Raw genomic sequence first — 8,514 nt, forward strand, 5'->3', positions numbered from 1 at the left:
TGGGTGCGGAGCAGGCAGGAAGGGAAGAGATTCCTCCTCCAGCAGCCTGCTCCTTAAACACCGTGACCACTGATCCCAAAAATACCCAGGCAGAGCTCCGTTTCCTTCCCAAAGTGCTCCTGCAGCCATAAACGTTAATCCTGGTGATTAACACACGGGCTTTGGGCTGGCTGTGCAGCAGAGAAAGCGCCAAAGCAGCGTTTTGGGGGAAATAAAGGACAGCAGTTGAGGGCTGGGCAGGGTAAGGAGGAATATCCTTCATGTCTGATCTGGCAGCAGCAGGCAGAGCTCTCAGAGAACACCAAAAATGCCCTTTGCAGCCCAAATTCCCTGTGTGCACTAGGAAAATTCCCTCAGAGAAGCCCAAAAATTCCCTTTCCAACCCATATTCAGGGCGTGCACTAGGTAAATTCCCTCAGAGAACCCCAAAAATTCCCTTTCCAACCCAAATTTCCCATGTGCAGCAGGCAAATTCCCTCAGAGAACCCCAAAAATTCCCTTTCCAACCCAAATTTCCCATGTGCAGCAGGCAAATTCCCTCAGAGAACCCCAAAAATGCCCTTTCCAACCCAAATTCCCCATGTGCACCAGGCAAATTCCCTCAGAGAATCCCAAAAAATTCCTTTTCCAACCCATATTCCCTGTGTGCAGCAGGAAAATTCCCTCAGAGAACCCCAAAAATTCCCTTTCCAACCCAAATTTCCCATGTGCAGCAGGCAAATTCCCTCAGAGAACTCCAAAAATTCCCTTTCCAACCCATATTCAGGGCGTGCAGCAGGCAAATTCCCTCCGAGAAGCCCAAAAATGCCCTTTGCAGCCGAAATTCCCCGTGTGCAGCAGGCAGCTGCCAGCGGGATTCTCCGAAGGGCCCAGAGCTGGGATGTGCTGAATTATTTGCTGTAATCTATTCAAAGCTTTGTCTCGCAGCCTCTCAGCAGCAGACTGTGGCCCGTGGGTGGCTGTCCCTGGGGTTTTCACTCATCCCCAGCAAGTGCAGCTCTCCTGCCTCATTGAGAAGCCGCCTTTCCCGGGTTCTGAGCCTCCCCAGCTCCCGAATTTCCCCCCAGCTCCCACTCCCAGGCGCTGTTTGGTGTTTCCCTCCCACTCCGGAGATGTGTGTGTGTGTGTGGCACCATGAAGGGCCCATCTGCTCCCCTCCTCTCTGCTCTTTTCCATCTCACAGCAAAACCAAGAATTCCAGCCTGGGGCAGTCCCCTCCGGAGGAACGGGGCTGGAATTTGGGATTTGTGCTGCCCAAAAAAAAAACCAGCAATTAAATCCCCATCAGCACAGCAGGGCAAAGCAGCACTGGCTGTCCAGAGTGGCCACCAGAGCAGCCCAGAATGATGTGGATTAGGGATTTTGAACGCTATTAAAATGACTTTTTCCCCCCCCCAGCAAGCCAGGCAGGTTATTTAATGCAGATCCTTCTGAAATCCCAGCATGACAGAGGCACAATGAGGCAAAATTCCCAGAGGGCTCCGGATCCGAGAAAGGGCAGGAGTCAGCTCTGGGCTGGGTGTTTGGCTGCGAGATGTGACAAGAGTGGCTTTGATCATCTATCAAAGTGTTGTCAGCCTCCCCTGGGCCTCGGGGAGGAGAAATCGCAGCTGGGGCGTCGATCAGCACCAGAGATCTGCCAGCACCAGCCTCAAAAACAAACAGAAAACTGAATGTACCTGCACAAGGTGACATTGCCACCTCCCTCTGGGACCAGGCAGAGGAGCAGGACAAACCCTCCAGTGCTGTGGGGACTCTGTCCTGCTGGAATATTCCCGTTCCCTCCGAGCCAGGAGCACCCTGAAGGCAGTGGGGGGCTCTTGCATCACCGAGCAATCACAATTAACTCTAATTACACATCTTCACCGTCTGCCGAGCTTTGCAAGAATAACAAGGAGGCAAGAAAAGAAAAACACCTCAGAAAAGGCAGAAGAGAGGCTCTTGCAATCCAGGTGAATTTCGCCAAGCTGATTGCCAACACTCAAGGTTCCCAAGGGCCTTTGTTAGCAGAGAGAAAGCACCAGACAAAGAGATGGAGAGAACGGCAAGACTCAGCTCCTTCTACCTTTTAAAGTTACCCAGCTAGGACCCAAAGCTTGGGACACTCGGGTATTTGGGGGCCATCACAGCCGGACATTTCTCTGCTTCCCTGGTGAGACACAGCTCTGACAACACCTGAGCGGCCCCACGGGTGCTGGAACAGTGAGGAGCTGAGTTTTCTGAAGTTTAATCAGAATTAATAACCTGCACTCAGCCAGGTGCTTTGAAATCCTCCTCCTCTTGTCCTTATCTGTCCTGCAAAATATTGCATTTGGGGAGAGGAGCTGCGGGCGAGGGACAAAGGCTCTGCCACGGAATCCCTTTCTCAGCAGCACATCTTTTATCCCTGTCCACAAGAAGGAAATGAAGAGAGCTTTTCAGGATCCAAGAAGCTGCTCTGAGAAGGGAGTGGGTGCTCTGCCAGCCCGGCGGGCACAGCCCAGCCCTCAGCACGGACACATCTTCGGCACTCTGCTCCGAGCCTGCCTTTGCTCTCCAGAGAGCTCAGCCAAAGTTGTTGTGAGCAGCAGCACAGCGAATCTCCTTCTGCCTGAATGTGCACACAGAGCACTTCCCCAGGCAGAGCCTCTGGGGATTGCCCAGGCCGATCCAGAGGATAAAAGCAGCCCTGAGAAACGGCAATTGATTAAAAAATACCAAATATGTGTCAACTCCACGCCCACGGCAATCCAAAACTCTGCCCTAACTTTAGGCTAAGACAGAGAAAAGGCCAAAATGTGCCCAGTGCTCCCCAGGAAATCAGTGCATGGGTAGGTCAGATCCATTTTCCAGCCCTCCCTCCCAGATCAGAACTTTCTGGTGATTGCTTTTGGAAAAAAAAAAATATTTTGAGCCCACTATTGACATTATTGATTTATGGGAGTAACAGCATTCTCCTGGCCCATCCTGGGGAACATGCAAGGAGAGGAGAATTCATTTCCTTCCCAGAGATATCAATACCCATCTTGGCTTCTGAAGAACTCTCACACCCAAGACTATTGATTTCCTGCACTTGGAATGAACTGGTTCAGTCAGCTCCAGGGCTGGGTGAACAGATTGGGCTGGGGCTCAAACACACTGGGAATGCACTGGGAACACACTGGGAATGCACTGGGAATGCACTGGGAACACACTGGGAACACAATGGGAATGCACTGGGAATGCACTGGGAACACAATGGGAATGCACTGGGAACACACTGGGAACGCACTGGAAATGCACTGGGAATGCACTGGGAATGCACTGGGAATGCACTGGGAACGCACTGGAAATGCACTGGGAATGCACAGGGAACGCACTGGGAATGCACTGGGAATGCACTGGGAACACACTGGGAATGCACTGGGAATGCACTGGGAACACACTGGGAATGCACTGGGAACACACTGGGAACACACTGGGAATGCACTGGGAATGCACTGGGAACACACTGGGAACACACTGGGAATGCACTGGGAACACACTGGGAATGCACTGGGAACACACTGGGAATGCAGTGGGAATGCACTGGGAACGCACTGGGAACACACTGGGAATGCACTGGGAATGCAGTGGGAATGCACTGGGAATGCACTGGGAATGCACTGGGAACACACTGGGAATGCAGTGGGAATGCACTGGGAATGCACTGGAAATGCACTGGGAATGCACTGGGAATGCACTGGGAATGCACTGGAAATGCACTGGGAATGCACTGGGAACACACTGGGAACGCACTGGGAATGCACTGGAAATGCACTGGGAATGCACTGGGAACACACTGGGAACGCACTGGGAATGCACTGGGAATGCACTGGGAACACACTGGGAACACAATGGGAATGCACTGGGAACACACTGGGAACACACTGGGAATGCACTGGGAACAGAATGGGAATGCACTGGGAATGCACTGGGAACACACTGGGAACACAATGGGAATGCACTGGGAATGCACTGGGAACACACCGGGAATGCACTGGGAATGCACTGGGAATGCAGCAGGTGTGGGGCACCAAACCCTCCCCGGGGGTCCCAGGGATGGGGTGAACCACGATGCATTCCACAGCTGCCTGTGCCACAGGGGCTCCGGCTGGGGAGGGCACTCCAGGCACCTCCTTCTGCAACTCAGGCACCCGAAAATGGCAATTTTCTGACGCGGGGGGACACATTCCATGGGGCTTTGCAGCACTCAGAGCACAAACCCTCAGAGCATCAGCCCCTGGTTCTGCTCTCCCAGCTGATGAGGCAGTGGCTTCATTAAGAGCACAGCTCATGTGATGGCACACTTCCTGACGGGCTCAAACCTCATCTGTGCCCAGAGCCTGCATTTCCCAGGGCTGCCTTTAACGTCATGCAATTAACAGGCAGCCCGTTTAACATCATGCCATTAACAGGCAGCCCGTTTAACATCATGCCATTAACAGGCAGCCCGTTTAACATCATGCCATTAACAGGCAGCCCGTTTAACATCATGCCATTAACAGGCAGCCCGTTTAACATCATGCCATTAACAGGCAGCCCGTTTAACATCATGCCATTAACAGGCAGCCCGTTTAACATCATGCAATTAACAGGCAGCCCGTTTAACATCATGCCATTAACAGGCAGCCCGTTTAACATCATGCAATTAACAGGCAGCCCGTTTAACATCATGCCATTAACAGGCAGCCCGTTTAACATCATGCCATTAACAGGCAGCCCGTGCCAGGCCCGGGGTGCTTCCTCTGGCAGCACTAAGGAGCTGCCTCACCCCAGTGCAGGGCACGGGGAGAGAATCATCCCACGGGGAGAATCATCCCCCCCGGAGCCAATTCTGACCAACATTCCCCGAGCCTGTTCTGCTGAGCAAAGCAAAGGCTCCCTCCACACTCCAAGCGTGCACAGGAGGCTGGGAGTGCTGCTTGTTTTGGCAGAAGAGATGAGAAAACCGCAGAGCATTCGAGTTCAGAAGGCTCATTATGACTAATCTGCCTTCCTGAGCTGCAGGTCTTTTATTCCAGAGTCAGATATAGGCCTGCCCTGGGAGGGAACATCTGCAAGGGATGCTAATTTAGATATTTGTAAGAAAGGTGGCACAAGCTGCAGCCAGATGAGTCTGCAGCAGCGCTGGGAGGGGGCACAGGCTGGGAGAGGAGCTCTGCCAGCTCCCAGCGGGGTCTGCACGAGCATCCAGCTCCAGCCCTGCACCAGCCCGGCTCTGCTGCTGCTGGAGAGGCAGGCTGGGCTCTAACTGGGGAAGTGGGACTTGCATTCTCAGCCCTGAGTGGGATTTAGCATGCCAGATGTTACACTTGGGCTGGGCTGTGGGTGCCACAGGGAGAGGTTGAACAGCCTGGGCTGGCTGTTGCATTTTCCTCGCTCTCCTCCTCAGCTGCACAGCGCTGACCCCCGGTTTTAGGAGCCTGAAGAGCTGGTGCTTTGGAGCATCTCCCATGAGTTAACAAGCACCCTGCTCCTGCAGTGAAACAGGGAGAGTTCTGCACCCTTCCGGGCTAGTTTTTGTGGTTTTGTGGGGTTTTTTTCACTTTATATGATACCTGAGCAGCATTTAGGAGTGTGTGTGATGCACTTGGACCAGTTATCAGTGTTAAAGGGCTTGGGTGGGTCTGGTTTCTACAGGAGGAGGAACTGAGTGCAAACTGAAGTGGTTTGCTCTGAAAATCTGCCTCATTTTTGTATTTATTGAATGTTGGTGCAAGAAAGAGACAGGCCTGACACAGAAAGCAACAAAGTTGTGATAAACTTGCAGGGGAGTTCATTCTGCAGCTCTTTAAGGACTGGCCCTTAAAAACCTCTGCCTTATCCCAGAGGTGTCAGAAATGTTTCCCCTTCAGCATTTGTGGCCAACTGCTCCCCTCATTAGAGAAATCAAATCATCACTCAAGACCTCAGTGCTCTCTTCAAAGCTTTCCACACCAGCAGCCTGTGAGAGGGCAGCAAAATAATGAATGATCTCATTGTCAGGGGCTGATATCCCACTGGCATTTCCCCTTTTCCGTGGCGTGGTGCAGTGCAGGAGGCACCTGATCTCCTTCCAGTCCCTGTGCTGCTCTGAGTCTTCTGTTACAGGAGCAGAAAAAAGAACACATGGTAAGGAAATACAGAACATTGAGGATATTTACCAATATTTGCCCCAGGAACAGCACTCCACAAAGCAGAAAAAGCCCCGAAAAGAAAAGATTTTGCTCCTTATGAGAAGGTTGCACTCGTGGGTTTGAAGTTTCATTTTGTTTTGGCTTTGGTTTTCTTTTATCCATCAGTTTTTCTTGTTATTGAGCTTTATGTTCTCCCGTGATTCATCTGACTCTAGGGCATTTATTGAAATCCTTGATACGAAATGCAAGGGAAATGAATCTCACTTTAAACTTCCTAAGGACATCTCCATCACCTGATTAAAGTCTCCTGCAGTTTTTTCCAGCTCTTCCCTTTCCACACTCAGAGACAAGGTGCACTTCTGGCAAAGGCAGATGTGATTTGTAGCACATCTCCCATCAGACCAGCCATTATTTTAATCCATCGTTTTCCAGGGGAAAGAATAAAGGCTTCTTTTCTTTAGTAGGGCTGAAAAAGCCCCACACAGAGATGAGTTTTACAAGCAGTTAAACGCTGTAAATCAACAGGCGGAGGCAGATGGCAAAGAGTCAGTGAGACTCAGAGCTCGTCCATTAAACACCTCGCCCAGTTCTCAGTTATTAAATTGCTCTTCTCCTGACTCAGATTGGAGTTGATTTCCTTGTGGATGGCTGGCTGGAAAATATTCTTCTGATCCAACTGGAAGCCCAAGGAGTCAAGGAGAGGACAGGCTCTTCTTGGCTTCAAAGAAAGTGTAAACATCTCAAAGAAGTCTGGTCTATCTATTAAATAAATATCTTTATTTTGAGGCAAGCAAAGCATATGAGATGTTTTGCTGTCCTGCTTTCCAGAAGAAATAATTGTTCTCTGCTGAGCTCATTTGGCTCCCTCGGCATTGCAAAACTCACATAAATCAGATAAAAAGGAAATTATTGCAGTAACACTTGGAAAGTTCAGGAGAATTCAATCTGACTTTAGCACTGAAGATGACTCAGAGAGTCAAGAGTGTGCACATAGCAATTCAGGAATGCATCATCCCAGGAGATTTAGGGTTCCACCATCCAGAGAGGTTGAAAGCAGCATCTGGGATCCACTCGTTTGGATAAAACCCCCCCAGAAATTGAATTTCTTTAAAGCCTCACCACAGACATGGGTTTCACTCTGTTCTCTCCTTGTCTCGGGCTGTTTGGTAATACAAAAAAATACATTCAGAAAAGGTTTTGAGCCATTACTGGAGAAATAAAGAGGAGCTTTCTTAGGAAACACCCTTCAGATGAGGGGCTGCTAATGCTCTGAAGTGAGCTGGAGTTAGGGATATTAAACTATAAGAAGATATGAAAATATTGCAACTGCAGCCACACTTTCAGGAAATGGTTTCTCTTGGTATTTGAATTTCAAAGAGATCTCTTTACCAGCACAGGGAGTGTTTAAACAAGGAGCACAGCTGAGAATTCCAGCCGGGCTTTTTAGCAAATGCCCAGGACGTGCTGGGACTGGGAAGGATGCGGTGCCCTGTTCCCTTACACCGGAGGTTTACGAGCTGTGAACAGCGGCAATAACAGCTCCAGCCCGCTTCTCACACAGAAACCCCCGCTTTCCGTGCTCGGGGGCCACTCCGTGCTTTCCCTGCCGTGCCAACCGCTGTGCACACGCGGGGACTGCGCTAACCTTGGGGCTCAGAGGCTGCCAGCACTCCGGGAGCACGGGGGGCATCCCCGGCAGAGCATCCCTGAGCGAGCATCCCAGAGCGAGCATCCCTGAGTGAACATCCCTGAGTGAACATCCCTGAGTGAACATCCCTGAGCGAGCATCCCAGAGCGAGCATCCCTGAGTGAACATCCCTGAGTGAACATCCCAGAGCGAGCATCCCTGACCGAATATCCCTGACCGAGCATCCCAGAGCCAGCATCCCTGAGTGAACATCCCTGAGTGAACATCCCTGAGTGAGCATCCCTGAGTGAGCATCCCTGGCAGAGCATCCCTGACCGAATATCCCTGGCAGAGCATCCCTGAGTGAACATCCCTGAGTGAACATCCCTGAGCGAATATCCCTGGCAGAGCATCCCTGACCGAGCATCCCTGACCGAACACCCCCGGCGCTCACCTGGGAGCGTCTGCGCGGGTCAGGGCAGCCCGCAGGGAAGGGCTGCTCCCCCCCGAGGGATTCCTGGGGGTGGGAACCCATCTCGCTCCTCTCTCCGGGGTTGCCCTGGGGGCGGCTGAGCCCCGCCAGTCCCCCCCCGGCCCCGGCCCCGCGCTCCGCCCGGCGCTGTCCCGGTGCCGGGGCCGGTCCCGGTCCCGCATCCCCGGGGCTGGAGCCGCCCATCCGCGCCGGGGTGAGTCCGTGGGATTCGGGGGAGGAAACTTCGCCCCCTCCCCTCCCCTCCCCTTCCCTCCCCTCCCCGCAGCAGCGGCAGCGGC

Source organism: Vidua chalybeata, chromosome 23 (genome assembly GCF_026979565.1).
Source record: "Vidua chalybeata isolate OUT-0048 chromosome 23, bVidCha1 merged haplotype, whole genome shotgun sequence".
Lineage (NCBI taxonomy): Eukaryota > Metazoa > Chordata > Aves > Passeriformes > Viduidae > Vidua > Vidua chalybeata.